This window comes from Phoenix dactylifera, chromosome 15, assembly GCF_051530095.1.
Source record: "Phoenix dactylifera cultivar Ajwa chromosome 15, Ajwa_hap1_PhDact_Kaust_v1.1, whole genome shotgun sequence".
NCBI classification, from domain to species: domain Eukaryota; kingdom Viridiplantae; phylum Streptophyta; class Magnoliopsida; order Arecales; family Arecaceae; genus Phoenix; species Phoenix dactylifera.
In genome coordinates, this window is record NC_143204.1 from 8,503,908 (window position 1) to 8,524,741 (window position 20,834).

General features: G+C 39.4%; 1 pseudogene; it reads left to right on the forward strand.

Annotated features, from left to right (window-relative positions):
* The first annotated feature begins 9,177 nt into the window (after positions 1-9,177).
* LOC149751208 (DNA replication complex GINS protein PSF3-like) lies at positions 9,178-19,347 on the forward strand (annotated as a pseudogene).
* The last annotated feature ends 1,487 nt before the right edge of the window (positions 19,348-20,834 follow it).

Consider the following 20,834-nt stretch of genomic DNA (forward strand, 5'->3'; position numbering starts at 1 on the left):
AGTTGGGTCAAATAGTGCCGGGTACTACCACTAGCCTCCCCATTGGCACCATCCCTATGATGAGCAATATAGAAGGTTTAAAATGTTCACTTCAACCTTTTCCTGTAATTAATTACGGATTTTATCTCTTCCAAAGGAATGTTCATATTAGTCTCACAAATGTGCCGAATGTATTATGCTTGTTTTGCTTTTCCTTAAGATTGAAGTATTTGCCTTTACTTAGATTTTACTTCTCTTGAATAATATCCATTTTCTTTTCTTTACCTCTCTCTCTTTTTGTTATTTTCAAGTAGTTACATGAAAGAGCAGAATAAAGAATTAATCTAATATGCTGCATATAAATATATATCATGCAAACAGCATTTTCATTATGCCCAATGATTCATAGCTTATCACAAGTTATTTTGAATTAGAGATTTGAGGCATAAACTTGTGTATTTCATGGTTATGCATTATATAGGAAAAAGTAAACTTCAATTTAATCACACCATGAAACAATCATCACTAGCATGAGAATGAAGCATGATATCAAGATGATCAGCAATTAAAGGTTTAATCATGCTACCATATAATTTCAGATTATTGATTTTGCTCAACTAACTCACAAGAGAAGAGTTTAGATTACCAGTGTATTTAGCATTCTTCAAGCCAAATACCTTTTAGATTCTTTACACCCTTGGCTGAAGAAAATCTCTCTCCTTTTTTTGTTTACAAAGGAATGTTTATTGTATCTTTCATCAAGGTGTCCTTCAAGTTGAAATTTCTTGCTCATAAATCCTGTATCATTAATAAACTCTTTTTCTTTCTTGAAGGAAAGTCATTAGTTTCTTCAAGATACAAAACATTCATACAATATATTTCTTTAGCTAGATGACTCAACATAAGATATGACAATAATTGAATATTAAGTCACTTTACTCAAGAGATTGTCTAAATATAAGCAAGCACAAGTCACTTGAACTAAAGAGATAACTTCATTAAGTAAAATGGTTCAAGGACAAGCATGTGAGGCAATAGAAAGATTCATCAAGATCAAATCAATTTCTTATTGTCAGAAGCAATTTAGCTTAGATTCTATTTGCTTAAGATAATTATTCATAAGATATACCAGTTAAGTTTTAATCAAATTATCTTAAATAGTTGTGTCTATCAAAATTCTGATTGTTACATAGAATCAAAATGATAAACTATATTCTCAATAAAGGATCTAGTTTTAATAAGAATAGTATGAATTGATATCTCTACAACTAGTATCTTTTCATTGAATATTCTATATGCATTGCTTGAAGAGTAATATCCAAAGGAATATTTGTTTTACCAGATTTGACATTATTTTCATAAGAATATATCAAGCATGACATGTATGACTGAAAAATATAAAAGATATACAATATATCATTTTCTATTTTTCAGAAGATCAAAAGGAGTTTTCTAATAGAAACCATATGTATGACAAGCAATGATGATAGCTTTTAACAGATAGATGACTATCATACAACATTGTCTTTTTCATTTCTTCAAGGATTCTATCAACTCTATTTTATTTATGGTGTTCTTGGTGTAGAAACAATTGTATTCAATATTATTTTCTGTGCACAACTCAATAAGAAATTGGTTTTCAAAACTATGCCATGACAATTTTATTTTCATAGTTTGCAAACCTTTTTCATTTGAACCCTTTTTGTGAGTTTGTGCCAATGCAGAAAATATTTCAATTTAAGTGTCAAGAATAAAACCAACATTAGCTTTGAGAAATCATCCATAATTACAAAATTAGAGAGCTTATCTCCTAGGTTCACAATCCTAGAGATCCAAATAAGTTCTTATGAAGAGTTTTCAAAGGCTAAAAGGTGAAAACAATATTTTCAGATTTAGAAATGATTCTAGTTTGTTTTTCTAGATGACATACATAGCAAACTTTGACCTTGCAAAGAATAATCTAAGTGAACCAATGACAAGGTCTTTTGAGATCAAGTCCATACTAGTATGAGTTGATTTTATATGCCAAAATTAGACTCTTTAATCTTGGTATTCTTAATGCATATAAAAAAAAAATTATACCAAGTAGACATTCTTATGTTTGTGATCAATAGAAGATAATGTCATGGATAAGACCTCTCAATCAAGCATATAGAGAATTTAAAGAGTTATTCTAAGAGTATTGATTAAGCAAGTTATCCATCAATAACTGAAGCATAATATAGAAAGATGGAGTGATTTGGATATATTTTCTTTTCATGCCAAAAGTATCACTTATATCACAGAAATGATTAATACCTGCAATTTATGTTTTAATTGGATACTAAGGCAAAGAGAATGATGATATATGCAAGGATTACTAATTTCATTATTCTTTTCATTTCAATTACTTTTCTTAAGTATATTTTAAGTTTCATTCTTTAATATATGTCTAGAGCACCCAATGTCTAAATTAACATCTTTTGGTTGGAGCCTTGAGTGCTAGATATACTTACAGAAAATATTCAGATTTTCAACTTAGGAACCCAAGCTCTTTTGGGTCCTTGTAGGTTAGCTATTATTATTCCTTTTGGAACCCATATTTTCTTAATAGCTATTTTGTCCATAGACTTGCAAATTTTAGGATTACAAGGAGTGAATTTCTGCATCATCTTGTTAAATTTGACAAACATAGATTTAACATGAGTAGTAGATAAACTTACAATTTTCTGTTTTTGCCTATTAGGTTCATCAGATAAATTAGAATCTGTTTTAGGACAGATAGTAGAGGATTTAACACACATGTCATTAAGGGATTTTTGTGTGTACCAAGATTGATATCCTAATCCAGCCTTTTCAAATTCAGCTCTTTGATTATTTATCATTAAGTTCAGTTTTTCAGAGCTGATAGTAGATTTTTCAACTATAGACTTAAATTTGTTAACTTCTTTAGTTAGCCTTTCATTGTCTTCTGAAAGTAATTTATTATTTTTCTGAGTTATATCATAGCTTTCAGCAAGAGATAGATTTTTCTGATTTAGCTTTTTATTCTTTAACCTAAGCTTCTTATATTCAAAGTATAGATCATGAAGAGCATCATGAAGTTCATCAAATGTAAAATCAGATTGAGCTTCAGTATGTACTTGATTTTTGAATGAGAAATCACTTTGTGTTCGAGTACATACCTCATCTTCAGGTGCTCCAAAGCATAGATTTTCAGTTTCAGTTTGATGCTCTTCTTCTTCGGAACTAGTTTCAAATTTACTAGAAACGTTAGTGCATTCATATTTAACTTCAAGCATATTCCATATTTCCTTAGCAGTTATGCAAAAAGATATGCTATTAAGTTCACTATCATCTAATGCACAATATAGAATATTCATGGCTTTTGCATTTTGCTGAGCCCTTTCTTTATCATGATTAGTGTTTGTGTGTAGCCCATTGACTATGATACTCCATAAATCGTAGTCATGTGCTTGAATGAAAATGCGCATGCGTGCTTTCCAATATGTGTAGTTTATACCATCAAATAGTGGAGGTCTATCAATTAATTGTCCCTCACTCATAGAATATCCCACTTGGGTTGTCATGATCTTTAACTCTTGATTGTGAGATCAATGAGTACTATTAGAGCACCTTGCTCTGATACCACTTGTTGCCCAAGGTGACAATCCAAGAGGGGGGGGGGGGGTGAATTGGTTTCTTCTAAATTTTTGGTGCTTTAAAAGGCTTTTCTTAATTAAGTGCGGTGGATGCTTTCTTAAATTATTTGACTGAGTTAAACTAGTGCAAAGATAGAAGATAATGCAAGAATAAACGTAGGCACAAGCACAACACAAACACAACAATATATAGTGGTTCGGTGCTCTCCTTAGCACCTACGTCCACTCCCCAAGCGACTCCTTGGGAATTCACTATATCTCACGGATTACAGTTGGATTGTTTTCCGGGCTCATAATCCAAAAACCTTTGTTGGTTTTACGGGCTCACCAACGAACCTATACACTTTGGTTTTCCGGGTTCACCAAAAACCTTTGTTGGTTTTGCGGGCTCACCAACGAACCTATACACTTTGGTTTTCCGGGTTTACCAAAAACCTTTGTTGGTTTTGCGGGCTCACCAACGAACCTTTGCACTTTGGTTTTCCGGGTTCACCAAAAACCTTTGTTGGTTTTGCGGGCTCACCAACGAACCTTTACAAAGTATTTAACAAATGAAAAGAAAAGATTCGAACTCCTAAATGAGCATATGAAACAATATAAACTACAAAGAAGAGTTAGAAAGTATTTATCGCTTTGAAGTGGCTTTGCTCTTCTTTGTCAAGGATGCTTCACTCTTCAAGGGAGGATGGAGCTCTTGATGCCTCTTTGAATCTGCTCAATCCCTTTTTTTGATTCTTGAATGAAGCACTTGGATGAAGCTTGCCTTGCTAGGGTTCTCTCTTGAATGCACTTGATGTATTTTCCCAAAAGCTTGCTTCCTCTGATGAATACTCCCTCTTAAATACTTCTCCAACCTCCAAATAGTCCTTTCTGACCGTTGGATTGAAGAAACTAGCCGTTTATAGCCGTTGGAAGTCCAAAAAGCATTTCTGCACAACTAGCCGTTATGTTCAGCCCGTGTTTGGGTCGGCTCAACCTGTCCTTGGGTCGACCCAACCTTTACTTGGGTCGACTCAACCATTTCTTGGGTCGACCCTCTCAGAAAACACAGAAACTTGAAATTCAGCCTTCTGTTGCCTTGGGTCGACTCAACCATTTCTTGGGTCGACCCTCTCAGAAAACACAGAAACTTGAAATTCAGCCTTCTGTTGCCTTGGGTCGACCCAACCTTTCTTTGGGTCGACCCAAGGTCAGCTTCAGAAAATTCAGAGCCTTGAATTTCAGCCTTTCTTCACTTGGGTCGACTCAACCTTTCCTTGGGTCGACTCAAGGTTTACTTGGGTCGACTCAACTTCTTCTTGGGTCGACCCTCTCAGTAAATCCAGAGAGCATTCTTCCTTTGCATTTTGAGGTTCTTTGGAGGTTGGGTCGACTCTTGCTTACCTTGGGTCGACCCAACTCACTGTTCATTTGTGCTGTTTTTGCAGGAGTGTGCCAGATGATTCCTCGATGTGCCGGGGTCGACCCAATCAACCTATGGGTCGACTCAATCCACACTTTGCTGCATTCTCAAGGTTAGTTTCATCCAAATGAACAAGACCATATATATATTTCCAATTAAGCAAATGTACTGAGAGCAATGAACTTATAAATGAAGTATCAATTTTAACTTATAGCATACTCTAGAGAATTGCTTGTTAATCATCAAAATAACACTATCATCCTCACAGGGTAGAGAAATTTTTTGGAGATGACTTCCATACTTTTCTTATAGAGGGCTCTCCAACTACTTTTGAGGACGCAATGAAATCTTTGGATTAACTTTTTTGGAGAGAAAGGTGGACAATAAGATGCAGTCAATTATTCAAAATTATACTTAGGAACTGACTGATCTTCCTTCTGGCTGTAAAACTATAGGATGCAAATGGATCTTTAAGAAAAAACTTTGGCCTGATGGCTCTGTAGATAAATTTAAGGCTAGATTAGTTGCCAAGAATTTTATTCAGAGAACTGGGATAGATTTCTTTGATGTCTATGCACTTGTAGCTAGGATTATTACTATTAGAGTTCTGATAGCATTAGCCTCTATCCATAAATTAGTGATTCATCATATAGATGCGAAAACAGCTTTTCTAAATGGAGACTTAAATGAAGAAATTTATATGGACCAGCCAGAGGAATTTATAATCCCAGGCCAAAAAAAAAAATTTTGTAGATTAGTCAGATCTCGCTATGGTCTTCAACAAGCATCCAAGCAATGACATTTGAAATTTGATGAAATCATACTGATATTTGGATTTGAAATCAATAGTATAGACGAATGTGTATATCATAAGAGAGTTGGAAATAGATTTGTGATTTTGTGCCTCTATGTAGATGATATACTGATCTTTGGGACAGATCTTTAGATAGTTGATGAAGTAAAGCAATTTTTCTGTCATAAGTTTGATATGAAAGACTTGAGACAAGTTGATTTAATTTTAAACACCAAAATAATTAGAAGTGCAAATAGAATTGAGTTATCCCAAAGTCATTATGTTGACAAGATTCTCAATAAATTTAGTTATCCCGATTGTCCGCCTGTTTCGACTCCCTTTGATTCCTCTACACACCCTAAGAAGAACTTAGGAATTTCTTTCCTTCAAAACTTATATGCTTAAATCATAGGCTCACTAGGATTCCTAACAAACTACACCCGGCCAGACATAGCATATGTTGTAAATAGACTAAGTAAATATACTATTAATCCAAATAGAGATCACTGGACAGCATTAGAGAGGATTCTTAGGTATCTTAAGGATATCAAGTTCTATAGTTTGCACTTTAGTGGGTTTCCTGCTGTTCTAGAAGGCTATAGTGATGCCAACTTGATCAACAATACCTTAAATATTAAATCTACCACAGAATATGTCTTTCTCCTAGGAGGTGCTGCTATGTCTTGGAAATGTACCAAACAAACCTTGATATCTAGGAGTACCATGGAGTCTGAACTAATTGCTTTAGACACCACTAGCACTGAGGCTGAGTAGCTCAAAGATCTACTTATAGATCTTTCTGTAGATGAGTCACCTTTACCACCTGTCTTCTTACATTGTGATTGTAAATCTGCAATAGATAAGTGCTACCAAGAAAATGGCAATATAAAAATGAATAGGCACTTAAAAGTGCATCATAAATCATTAAGATATAAATTGAAAATAACGTTATAGCTTTGAATTTTGTAAAATTTGAAAATAATTTGGCTGATCAGCTTACAAAAGGTTTATCTAGAACAGTAGTTCTAGAGTCGTTGAGGGGGATAAGACTTAGCCCATAAAGATAGATCACCACGGTGGGAACCCAACCTTAAAAGATTCAATGGGTAGAAACAAACCGGAGTGTGACTAAGAGGAGCATTGTTTTATATTTTTCTCATCCCTATGGCGCTAGTGCTCATAAAAGCAAGCGGTAGGATGAGTTTGTTTGTATAACTTTTAATGAGTCCGAGACCCAAGAGGCAGGAGTTTCCTTATTAGGACTCACCTATATGTGCAGTCGTGAGGCTGCGATTATGGAAAATGGGCAATTTTCTAAAAAAGCAAATGAAAAATACCTACGTATGGCTATATTAGCGCAATCCGCTTAGAATCCAGATCGGGTTATATTATGTGTGTTGTTGATTTAATCTGAGCCATGGATCGATGTTCAAGGTTAAGACCACCTTGGCTCCACAGATGTAATCAATTGTCACTAAGTGAAGGTTTAAACCGAAAGGTACCTGCACCTATTATATAATATAAGATATCCAGCATTTTGTTTTGATTTAAAAATTAATTTTTGTGGGGGATTGCTATTAAAAAAATTTAATTTTTAATGGCATGCGGCCCAAGATGCGCGTCTCGGGCGCGCGCTGGCGCCCTCCACAGGCTGGCCGCGTCTACGAAAGGCGCGGACGTGTCCTGGCGCTCGCTGGCGCCCTCCGCGGGCTAACTGCGTCCGTGGTAGGAGTAGATGTGTTCGCGGAAGGCGCCCTTGTTGCCTTTTTTTGGCCAACGAGATGTTGGCCCAAGAGGGTTATAAAAACCTCCCCTTTTCCTCCTATTTGGTGACGAAAAGAAAAAGAACAAAATTCTGGAAAAATTCTAAAAAAAAATATTGCTCTTCCTCCATTTGGCCACTTTTTGATTTTTATTTTTTTGCGCCTTAATTCAGCGAAGTTCTATTTTCTTTTTATTTCTTTCTTTGTTGGATCTGCAATTCCAATCGGGTTCGTGTTGGCTTCTTCTGAGACGTACTGAAGAAGAAGCTTTGGGTTGTCTTTTCTCTGAGGAGAATTGCCGGAAGACCCGTACGTGAGGGCAAATACTTCTTTGGGACAACGCCTACGCGCTTCGACCTGCCTTCATTCAGGCTATCTCCATTTACCTTTATTTCAAATTTAATATTAGTAGATCTATAACATTTACAATTTATGATTTAAATTTATTACATGTTCTATATAATAAATTTTTTTTGTGCTAAAATATATTTTCTTTTGATGCCAATGAATATATATATATATATATTATTTCTTTTAAGATTGTTCTATTAATTGTCATTATAGTTTTATTTACTTATTTAGGTGATATATTGCGAACAATATTTCATGAGGATTATCACTTGTTACGTTGTTATTCTAGATTGTTCATATTTAAAATTAACCAAATGGTTTGGCTATTGTATTTTGGTTATTTAACTTTTGGATGCCACAACATAGTTAAAGTGTTCTGAATAGTTTTGGAGTTCACTACACAAAAACTAAGTACTTTGTTTTTACCAACCAATCAGTTGTCCAAATGGTAGGATTATGAATAGCAATAGCAGAACTCAACTGCATGAATGCAGTGTCATTTCATGTAACATGAAACCATAGGTGACATCTTATGTCACATGAATTAAGTTTTAGGAAGACTTGTTTCTGTTGTCATCCATGACATGTTACACTTTGAGTTGAGAAATAATCTGTTGGCCAAGCAGCTTTTCATGCACAAACTATTGAGATTTCCCTGCAACTTATGAGTAGATCCTTGGTGACCGCTCATACAATGCCTCATCTATGAAAACAATAAAATGGTTGTCTCAGCGTGCAGTTCCCATTTTTATTTGTCATTGATATTTATAGTTTCATGTGCTTCTTAATCTTGTGCCGCACTGCAGTGCTCCAACCATTGTGTACCAAAATTCTTGCACTCCAAAAGTCCTTGCCTTCAAACTTTTCTGCCTTGGATAGAGTGCCTGCTGGTGTGCTGCCACTTCTTTGGATTTATTCTCGATTTTTTATGGTTTTGAACCCCAATTTTCACCTTGAAATGCAAATGTAAGCAAACTACAAGAATATACAAGAAAAAATGGGAAAAAATTATGACACAAACAAGATTATTTGCCTAAACATCACATCTCATGACAGTGTAACTGCAACCACACAAACATTGCAAAGTAAAACAAGATTACTTGTCCAAACATCACACCTATGTACCTGTAAAGCAGAAACCAATTTAGGACAACATAACTGCAGCTGTATGGAGGTTGGTAGAATTTACACTGTTTGCAACCATTGTGAAATTGAGACTCATGCTATCCTGTTTGTAATTAATTGTATTATATATTGTAGGGAAAATCATACTGCGATTTACTTACTCCAGTTATTAAAGAGCTAAACGGAGACATGGACTCTCAACTGTAGTCAGCTTTTTCTTGGCATGTGATTCACAATGACTTTAACTTTATAGCTTGATGTCAACTCATTCTTACTTATTGTGTATAAGTCTGAAGCTTAATAGATTTCATATCCAATTTTTATGGCAATTAGCATTTTTGACAGTCTTAAGGTGTGAACCTGTCATCTTTGCTGGTAGAAAATGGGCAATTGCAGTCTTTGATCTCAGCTGGAGAAAATGCCAGGATATTATGATAGAGATGACATCATCATGGAGGAAGAGGTTAGGACTACTAGATTTTCATTTCTTGTCCTTGAGATGATGCAGAATCTTGACAAATTATGTCTTGATCAATGTTGTGCTTGCAGCCCATTTCAGTTGTTTTTCAAGTTGGAGCACATGGTTTTGGCCTGCTAGATCCTGGTTCAGAAACAAACAGTGCAAGTTCTCTAGAAACCATAAGCAGGTGACACTTGATGTTTATGTTCTTTGATTCTATATAGGTTGAAAAAGGTGCTAAAGTGGACCTGCCCTTTTGGCTTGCTCATGAGTTGTACTTGAGACAAGCAGTATCGATTAGTGTTCCTGCCTGTTTTAGCCAGGAGTAGGTTCCATTTTTTGCTTACTGCTCAAAAATTCGATCTGTATGAATTCTGCATGCATGTCATGAGCATGACAAAGACCTAGATTCAGCTGAGAAGAAGTAGGGGAAGTGAAGCGGGAGGAATAAGGGAAGCTGTTGATCCCATAATACTAAAATTTCAGGATACCACATATCTCTTTATAAAAAGATTGTGGCATCTTGTCTTTGGATGTCCTTGAGGACTCCACTTCCACATCATCAGCCATTTGGGTACCCCTCCATGATACCTTAAGAACAAAACTTAACAAATCAGCAATTTTTGTTATGCTGGATTTTGTACATTGTTGAAAATTGAAATGATTATAACTTTTTCGGTGCCTCCCCTGCACCAACCCCCAAACCACCTCTAATTGTAGGGCGCCCTATCATGAGTGCTTTAGAGATCTTTTATTTGCAAATTGTGTACCTTGATGTCACAGAACCAGGAAGGAAATCCAGGCTGATGCAGCATGCGTGGATTTGAGGATCCGTTGCCCCTACTTTTATGAATTGGGATGCTAGATTGCCCCCCTGTAAGTTCTCTAATCTATAACTAGCCAGACAGATTATTACAGTAGCCTCTGTAGGAACACTTGTTTTGCGAAAGTTTTGGATCTTCAAGCATGTTATGGGAGAAGGGATAAAGATGCAACTAATAGGAAGACGGTTGAATTTCTTTATAAATTTTATTCTTTATTACGTTTTTACTCCATCAATAATGCTTCAGTGCATTTCTTTATATCCAGAACAGGTACCTTCTTTAATGCATCTATGCAAAATCCAAATTAAAATCATGCTGTACCATCTCATTTATATAATTTTGTATGCTTCCATATTCATGTGACAGATTGGTTTGTAGCTTGTTAGATTGATATATCTATCATAGTTAGGGATCTTGATGATAAATATCTAATAGAATAGCAACAAGGTGCGACAGTTGACAGATAGAAAAGAATTAGATTGAGGTTTAGCATATGTTTTTGACTCGCTCCAGCAGGAAAGTGTCTTATAAGGATTGAAGCTTAGGAAACCTGTAATATAAAGCTCAAATTGCTGAATGATATGGTTAGTGTGAGAAGATTTATAGAGCCCATTGCAAATAAATGTGACATTTTACAGAATCAGAAAGAAGATGGAGTCAGACTGATTTCATGCCTATGTTTAGGGTTGAAAATGAATTGAATATGGATCAGATGCTGGCAAATCCATATTTATTCAGAGGGTAGTAATACAGATATTGGAATTAAAGGGATACTAGAATTTTTTTATATTTATTTTAAACAGATATGAATTGGATATTAATCATGTCCATGTTTGTTCTAAATAGATGCGGATGTAACGTTGAATTTCATTTAGGATACAGAAATGAAGGAGTTGCATTTGCATTATTTGGCAACAACTTGAGCAAGTTATATATGTGAAAGCTGAATTAGATCATAAAATCTAGACATATATCTCTTCTCAAAGAAGGAGAGCAACAAGAACCTTGTTTGGAGAATTCAGATAATTAAAAGCCCTGTTGGTGGTCGTCATGAACATGTGCTCATCAATGTCAATGTTAGAGGAGTCCCTATGCACATTTCCAATTAGAAAGGGTTTATTTTTTCATGAATATGTTAAGTACCTGGATATCCAAATCTAAAAATCTTGAAAAAAGGATATCCAGATATTTGAATCTGAATGCAGAAAAACTTATAATCTTTATCCGTATCAATATACGACAAATTTTCTATCTTTTTATCCCTGTGCCAGATATAGTTTTTATATCTGAATGAGACCTGATATGCATTTCAATTAAGACCAGATCTGTTTTTAACGGACCCACTTTCAGCTATGTTGTCCTGTCTGCTACTAATGATGCCAAGTGATTCAATTTGCAGATATTAGTGCTATTCTATTTCAGAAGGGTCTTGTATCAGTAATTGAGTTTCAATCCAAACATGGGTTTATTTGCTGGTCTAACTATTGATAATGAAAATACTTATGATTTGCCAAACTCTTTACTTTGTAATTATGCTGAAACTAGCAATTTTCTTTAAAGAATTTCTATTCCCTATGATCAAGCTGTCAGTCTGGATTGATGAGATTGATTTTTAATTAAAAGAAATAGAAAGAACTAGTCTTCTCAGTTGCATGAAAGTCTATAATCTCTCAGGCTCTGCTGTGGACAGGGTTAGCGACAAAAGTATCGGATCCTTCCTTCATTATGCATTCACCCATAGATTCAAGGAGATATTGAGCAAGTCACATAGTGCTTCTGTTGCGACCGTCCCCAAATTCTTGACACGTCTTAGTGTCTTACAGAGGAAGAATCCCAATGTGAGCTTCTGTTCTTTGAACAACCGTCCGGGTTTATTTCCTAATCATTGATGTGACATTGATATTTTGATTTTTCTTTTTTTTGCCTGTTGGAAGTGCTCGAAGCTGCTCGGCATTCAAGAAATGGCAGCTAGGTGGATCAAGATTAGAGAAGGCATCCATTCTTAGTACGAAAAGGAAGACAACCATGCCAACTTGCCCATCGACTCCATGACTAGGTTTGTCAAGTTTGACAGTTCCCCTCGCTACTGTTTCCTGGAAGGGTTCCTCATTCTTGAATCATGAGAGCAGAAGGATGATCTTTTAGTGGTTGTTGTAATACAAAGTAGTTTAAACTGGCTTATTGTGGTTTCTAGATGCCGTAGCAACTACCCTAAGACAATCCAAGTAAGATTGTCTTTGATATGCTGGTTAAAATTTAGTAGTAACAGACTACAAGATCTCAAATACTATTGTGGCCCCAGCATATTTTTTACATAAAAAAGTAGAGGCTTGTGTTTCTTGTTTGTGATGAAATTCTGCATCCTACTGAAACAACAAAATGGTACAATTAAATTGATAGGATAGCAAACAAAACATCCTACTAAATTTGACTATTAATATTATAGAGATATGCTAGTTCAAGTAGAAATCCCCAAAGATTCAGCAAGGAACTAAATGTAGGTCATCCATTTGGAAGTCCGCATGCGACAATGTGGCAATGGATGAGCTGATATGGTTAACATGCAACAATCCATGAACCTGGAGATCCAAAAGTACCAATCAATGTCCATAAGTAGAAGTCAATTGTCACAAATAGGAATATAGATTTTACATAGATGCCTAATCACCTATGCATATCGCTATTAAAGAACATTGCTTTGCCACGTATAAAATCTCGCCAAGGCAACACGGACAGCACATTCAGATAGCAGCATAGAAATTCCTATACCTTCATCCTGAAGCTTGGTCCAATTGTATCGCTAGGCCGAAAACATCCTACTAAGAGGTAATGTGGCAATGCCAATTATTTCAAAATGTCCATCCTACTGAAGTTGAAAAAAAATTCTGATTTATGGAAAGCACCCCAACAAATCAATACATTGCATCCAACAGGGGCATCTGTCAAGTGCATTAGGAATCCTTCCCTCCCGAGAGAGTTCATAAACATCTTTTTTTTGATAAGAAAGGCAGAGCATAACTATTAATATCTACAGAACGTTGAAACATACAAGGATTAGAGACAGTAGAAACAAAGGATAGTAACTCATGAGGAGTTTCATTCCACAAGGAGTCTCGAGCAGAAATGCTGCCTTCAGACAACCAATATACGGCTTGATTTGTTTCTCTGTAGATGTGCTGAACTTTGGAAGATCTAGCATGTTGAAGAAGGAAACAGTATTCAAGATTGAGTTTGACTTATCAGGTGGCTTTTTGAGCCAATTAATAACAACTGAAGTGTCCCATTTTCACTTCACTGTCCAGCAAAGCCCCAACGGAGAACGTAGCTCTTAAGCCTTCCCAGACAGCAAGGAACTCAGCAGAGACAGCAGGGTCAGAGTGAAAGCCACAGCTAGAATGGGAGGAAAAGAGTTGAAAGCACCACAGAAAATAAGTTTGAAGGCAGAAGCTGGCAGGGGTGTCCTAGAAAGGAAGAAAGAGGTTGAAGAAGAAAGCTTAAACCCAAAAAATATTTTGGTTTCCAAGTTAGTAGAAGCTAGGATTTCAGTCTAGCCAGGGTCCATGATGATGGTAGAAACTTCCGAGTTCATAAACATTTTGGCTACACGTATTTCTTAAGTGCATATAGACGATGCACTTAAGAATCACAACTCTAATGCCATCAAACACATACACACACACATAGATATATATATATTTAAGTAATTCACTTGAGTCCCAGAATCACAACTCTAATGCCATCAAACATCCCCATGTACCAGTCGAGTGCCCAACACAAGTTCTTCCATATGTCATACAATTTATCTCTAAGAGCGCGATGATCAAAAAGTCTTATGAGATGTTATTATTACACGAAACCTGATCCACTCCATCGGTGATGAAACCAAATTTCCCTTTCAGTAAATCAGGATACCGGCCAAATCATTTACTTGAAGCCCAACAATGGTGGTCCTTGAACCCTTCTGGGTGGAGAACATTCATCATGTCTATTACCGAAAATATATGCAGATATATTTCAAACTTCCAATTTTCCCATAGTAAATAAACTACAAGAGCTTTTATGCATTTTTCTACTTCGTAGAGGTTTGCGATCTCCACGTCCCTCAAGAACATGGCCGCTGTGCTCACCTTCATGGCTTCCTCCCTCATGCCGGTAACCTGCAGGTATTGTTCCACGGCGAAAAGAAAGTTATCCACCTCCTTCGCGGACCGTCGTCCGCAGAACTCCTGTGGCTTGGGAACATCATGCTTCTGCAGGGGGCGCGTAGCCTCTCTTGCGACCTCCATTGTTAATGGAGAAGAGGATATGCCTGTGGTGGTACTCTCCTTTAAAAGGTCAACCACCTGATTTTGGAGAGCCTTCACCATGATCTCCAACTCCTCGTTACGCCGCAGCACTTCCTTATAGCGCCGCTCCATATCGAAGGAAATCTGGTTCAGCTGAGCGGCGATTTCACCTCGGAGGGTTGCATCCCTACCCTCAAGGTCCTCCATCCGCCCTTCAACCTCAGCTATTTGGGCCTCGCATCTCCGTAATCGATTGTCGGCGGAGATAACCGGAGATGCAATACGTAACCCATACAGGAAATCATCAACTGGATGTGCTACACCCATTGCTGTGCCTCCTCCTGAGGCTGGATTGGGATCCACGGTCGAGGATGATGCGTCCGCCATTCCCACCATGGAAGTTACTGTTGAGGACCTTTCTTCCTCGACCATGGATCCCTATCCAGCCTCAGGAGGAGGTACGGTGATATGTGGAACACATCCAGTTGATGATTTCCTGCATGGTTTACGTATTGCATCTCTAGTTATCTCCACCGACAATCGATTACGGAGGTGCGAGGCCCAAATAGCTGAGGATGAAGGGCGGATGGAGGACCTTGAGGGTAGGGACGCAACCCTCCGAGGTGAGATCGCCACTCAGCTAAACCAGATTTCCTTCGATATGGATCGGCGCTATAAGGAAGTGCTACGGGTACTATCAGGTCCGCGTGGCGGAGGACATTGAGAAGACTGCATGTGTGACAAGGTACGGGAGCTTCGAGTACCTTGTCATGCCTTTTGGCCTCATCAACGTACCAGCAACTTTCTGTGCTTTGATGTAGCATGTACTCCATGACTTCATTGATAAATTTGTGGTAGTATACTTGGATGACATTGTTGTGTACAGCCAGACGTTGGATGAGCATGTGGCGCACCTGAGGCACGTCTTCTCCTCCTTACGGCAGCACCAGCTCTTTGTTAAAAGGAAAAAGTGTGTGTTTGCACAGCGGAGGGTGCCGCTCCTCGGAAACATCATTGGGGATGGAAGGTCTTGACGGATCCCTCGAAAATTTCAGCCATAGCCGAGTGGGAGGTACCTACACGAGTTACACACTTACGCTCTTTTCTTGGCTTGGCAAATTACTATAGGAGGTTCATCATCGGATATTCGAAGTTAGGTGCCCCACTGACGGATTTATTAAAGAAGGATCGACCATGGCAGTGGTCAAACCAATGTCAGGAGGCATTTGATCGTCTCAAGCAGGCGGTCATGGTGGAGCCGGTCCTCATGCTACCGGACTTTTCCACTTGTTTTGAAGTCCACATCGACGCATCGGATTTTGCCGTTGGAGGGGTGCTCATGCAGGAAGGGCACCCAGTGGCATACGAGAGTCGAAAGTTGAACGACACCGAGCGCAGGTATATGGTTCATGAAAAGGAGATGACAGCAATTGTGCATTGTCTTCGAACCTGGCGTCATTGCCTACTCGGATCTAAGTTTGTTGTGTGCATTAATAACGTGGCCATAAGCTACTTTCAGACCCAGCCAAAGCTCACCCCCAAGCAGGCGAGATGGCAGCAATTTCTCACTGAATTCGATTTCGACATCGAGTACAAGCCGGGCCGAACTAATTCGGTCCCTGATGCCTTGAGTAGGAAGGTACAGTTGGCTGCGGTTTCTTCCTTTTTCGAACCAGCAGGTAACCCAATGGAGAGGGTCAAAATCGAGATGGAGAAGGATCCATGAACTCATCAAAGACGGCAAGGCGCGACGTTTCTGGACCGAAGGAGGGTTGATATTGACACGAGGGCGACGTGTCTATGTGCCTTCAGGTGGAGGGCTGAGGTGCGAGGTGTTGCGAGAACACCATGATTCTATGTGGGCGGGACACCAGGGGGTGAATCGGACCCAAGCTCTTATAGAACATAACTACTATTGGCCAAAGATATGGGATGACATCGAGGAGTACGTTCGCACTTGTCTGCTATGCCAACAAGACAAGGTCGAACATCGACGGCCTGCGGGGTTGTTGGAACCATTACCTATACCAAAGCATCCGTGGAAGAGTGTCCCCATGGACTTCATCATCGGACTACCTCCGGTGGATGGGAATAGCTCTATCATGGTCGCGGTGGATCACTTCTCGAAGTATGGAGTCTTCATTCCAGCACCTACTACTTGCCATGCGGAGGACGTGGTGCGGTTGTTCTTCACATATGTGGTGAAATATTGGGGAATATCATGGAGCATCGTTTCCGATCGCGATGCTCGCTTCACGGGAAGATTCTGGACAGAGTTATTTTGGATACTCGAAACGGAGCTGAAGATGTCCACGGCCTACCACCCTCAAACTGATGGCCAAACAGAGCGAACCAATGCATTATTGAAGATGTATTTGAGGCACTATGTGAGTGCCAACCAGTGGGATTGGGTGCGACTCTTGAACCAAGCCCAATTCAGCTACAACTTACAGCGATCGGAGTCGACGGGTAAATCACCGTTTGAGGTGATTACAGGGCTACAACCAGACACTCCGGAAAGTATCGCAGTGGACTGCATGGGACGTAGTCCGACCGCCTATAGGTTCGTGAGGGATCTGAAGGAGGATACAGATTTGGTTTAGGTCTTCTTGTTGAAGGCGACCAAACGGATGAAGAAATGGGCTGACATAAAGCGGCGGCAGCTGAATTTCAGGTTGGTGATCGGGTATTGGTGAAGCTTTACCATCACATGAAATTGAAGTCGGGCTACCACAAAGCACTTGTGAGGAGGTATGAAGGTCCCTTCATCATCACACATCGAATTGGAGAGACAACGTACCGATTATCGCTGCCTTCGAAGTTGAAAGTGCACCCGATGTCCAACATGTCCCTGTTGAAACCGTTCAAAGAGGACACAACTAACCCTTCTCGGGCTCAAAGCGGGCGAGCTCCAGTGGCCGTACGAGTTCATTACACCAAGAAGGTTTCTGAAATCAAGGTGGACAGGAAAAAGGGTAACCGTGTGCAATACTTAGTCCGATGGAAAGGACTATCAGATTCAGAAGCAAGCTGGGAGTATGGTGACGAACTATGGCAGTTGGAGGACATCATTAATGAGTACCGCCTAGCCTCGTCAGGGGCGACTTCGGCTTAGGTGGGGGAGGGTGTCACGGCACCTTGAATCGGGGCTAGACTGGATGCGGATCAAGGTATAGATCATATCAGGTCGCTGGATGGGTTCAAGGTCTGACCGTGCTTTCTAGAGATTTGGGCAACTTGGAGACTAAATCTGGGCCTAGGATCACCTAGGGAAATGTGTGCAAGATCCAGGAGGAATACCCAAGAGCATGGGGCCGGGGGCACGTGCTCCAAGGTGTGTATTGGCAAGAATATATGCTAGTTCATCATTAGGAGGAAAGCTGCTGCAACGAGTCCGATTCAATGTTGAGGGCTTATCTCGAAGCATGGGCTGAATTTGGGAAATTGGGATGCATAGAAATGTGTGCTACTGATGGAGGTACGTGGCATAAGTCTCCAGAAGGCAAGGGACACGTTTTTAACACGTTTTCTAACTAAAAGATAAATGGTTAGAAAACGTGGTTGTAACGCTGTTTCCACACGTTCTCACGTTGAGGGGTATTTCAGGGCTTTACAGAATTCTGTTCAAAGTGGGAAAGGTGCCATCTGGAAGGATGTTTCATTCTGAATCCAACGAATCCAGTTTCATTGTAATCCAAGTTCGGTGGGGGCACGAACTTAGCCATTTCAGCTGATTACGCAGAATCCTGCGGAAATCGGGGTTTTTCTATCTTATCTAGAATTCATCCTTATCTTGTACATGGGAAGTTGAGTTCGTGAGGGACTTGTAATTGGAGGTTACTCCTCTATAAGAGGACCCTCAAAGGGGAGGGATTGGTATCGGATAGAGCTCGAGAGACCAGAAAGACCAGGAGAGCTTATTGTAATCAGTGAAGTGGTTATTCCATAAAGTTCTCTTCCCCTGTATTTCTCTTTCTTCTTCATGGTATTTTCTGGTGTTGTGCTTTGCTGCATTATTGTTGTTAGGCGTGACCTAAGTCATAGAGACTAGGTTCCCATGCCAGGAAGGCTGATCAGTTATCTTTGGTAGACCGAGCCGCACGTTGTTGGAATTTGCTCTGAAATCCCTTCTTACATGACACAGCTCAACCCCAACCTAATCCACAAGTGCATGGTAGTAATAATACGGCCCCTTCTGGTTTGCATACAGAGCATGCAAAGAGCATCATGACTTTGCGTAATGCGAAAGTCATTGAAACTGTCTTGTTGGGACCGAAAGACACTTCTAATTCTAATTTGCCCAAGGATGATGAAAAGGACAAAGAAGAAATTAAGGTCCTAACCTCTACTGAGAAAGTAGAATGCCTTTTTCGCCCAGCTTTTCCACAACAGTTAAGGCCGTTGCAAAAGCTCAAACCAAATTCTGAAATTCTAAGGCTTTTTAAGCAAGTCAAGATCAACATACATCTTAGTTCTTACAGAGGAGGAATCCCAATGTGAGCTTCTGTTCTTTGAACAACTGTCTGGGTTTATTTCCTAATCATTGATGTGACATTGATATTTTGATTTTTGATTTTTTTTGCCTGTTGGAAGTGTTCGAAATTGCTCGGTCTTCAATGTTAGCATTCAAGAAATGGCGGCTAGGTGGATCAAGATTAGAGAAGGCATCCATTCTTAGTACGAAAGGAAGACAACCATGCCAACTTGCCCATCGACTCCATGACTAGGTTTGTCAAGTTTGACAGTTCCCCTCGCTACTGTTTCCTGGAAGGGTTCCTCATTCTTGAATCATGAGAGCAGAAGGATGATCTTTTAGTGGTTGTTGTAATACAAAGTAGTTTAAACTAGCTTATTGTGGTTTCTAGATGTCGTAGCAATGTATGTGTTGGGAGAAAGATGGGAATATACCCAAAATCAAGGAGAGCCCGTAATATCCAGCAAGTTCGATAACCTGTTGGGAAGGACAATCCTAACACGGAACCGCAGGATCTTACACCTTGCACAAGACGAAAAACAACGAAACAAATCACTATGGAAGACAGTTAACATGACACACCAGAATTTACCGAGGTTCGGCAAAACTTGCCTACTTTCTCAAGCCCGCTCGATTCTATTGCAGTAGAACAATTACAACACACAATTCCGAGTCAATCACAAACTGATTGTTCAAACAAAGGAGAAACAACCTTCTTCCTTTTTCAAGAGAAAAAAACTCTTCCCCTCAATCTCTCACGTTCTTAGGTCTTTCTCTCTATCTCGTTGTAACCCTAGCCGTCACAACGTTCTCCTTATGTTGTTATCCCCAGAGTCTTTGGCCACGAATTTATATCCTTGAGATTTTTCCAAAAAACACTCTTTACGCTCGTTTCAGCAATTTTGTCTGAGCTGGAGTCGACTCCGGCAAAGCATGAGTCGACTCCCGCACAGTGCGAGTCAACTCCAGATTGTGCGAGTCGACTCTCTCAGGCGAGACAGAAACATCCAAAATTTGGAAAAAGCTTGAGTCGTTCCCGACAAAGCGCGAGTCGACTCTCTCAGGCGAGACAGAAACTTCCGAAATCTGGACAAAAAATGGAAGTCGACTCTGGCACGGCGCGAGTCGATTTCAGCACAACGCGAGTCGACTCCGACGCAGCGCGAGTCGACTCCGATGCGGCGCGAGCCGACTCCGACGCGGCACGAGTCGACTTCGGCATGGTGCGAGTCGACTCTTGAACTGCTGAAAACCTATAGAAGCTTCTACATCCAAGATTTCGATCCAGAATACATCCATGTGTAATCTGAAACACCTTGGGTCTCCACACACTCCAACAATCTCCCACTTGGAGACCTTAGGTATGCCTTCTCATAGACTTTGGTTCCTTTGCTTCCACTGTAACTGAATCGAAATGGTACCTCCTCAATGTCTTCAAAGAAGACCAGCAGAAGCTGAATTCGATTTCAGCTTCTCCACCATGACAACCTTCGTCAACATGTCCATTGGATTCTTACTGGTGTGGATCTTCTCCAGCCTGACAAGCTTCTGTTCGAGCATCGACCTCACGAAGTGATACCGTATATTAATATGGTTCGTCCTCGCATGAAAGGCTGAATTTTTCGCTAGATGAATTGCGGTTTGACTGTCGAAGTACAACCAGCAATCCTTCTGCTCCTTCTCAATTTCTTTCATCAAGTTCTGAAGCCATATCAATTCCTTGCACGCCTTTGTTG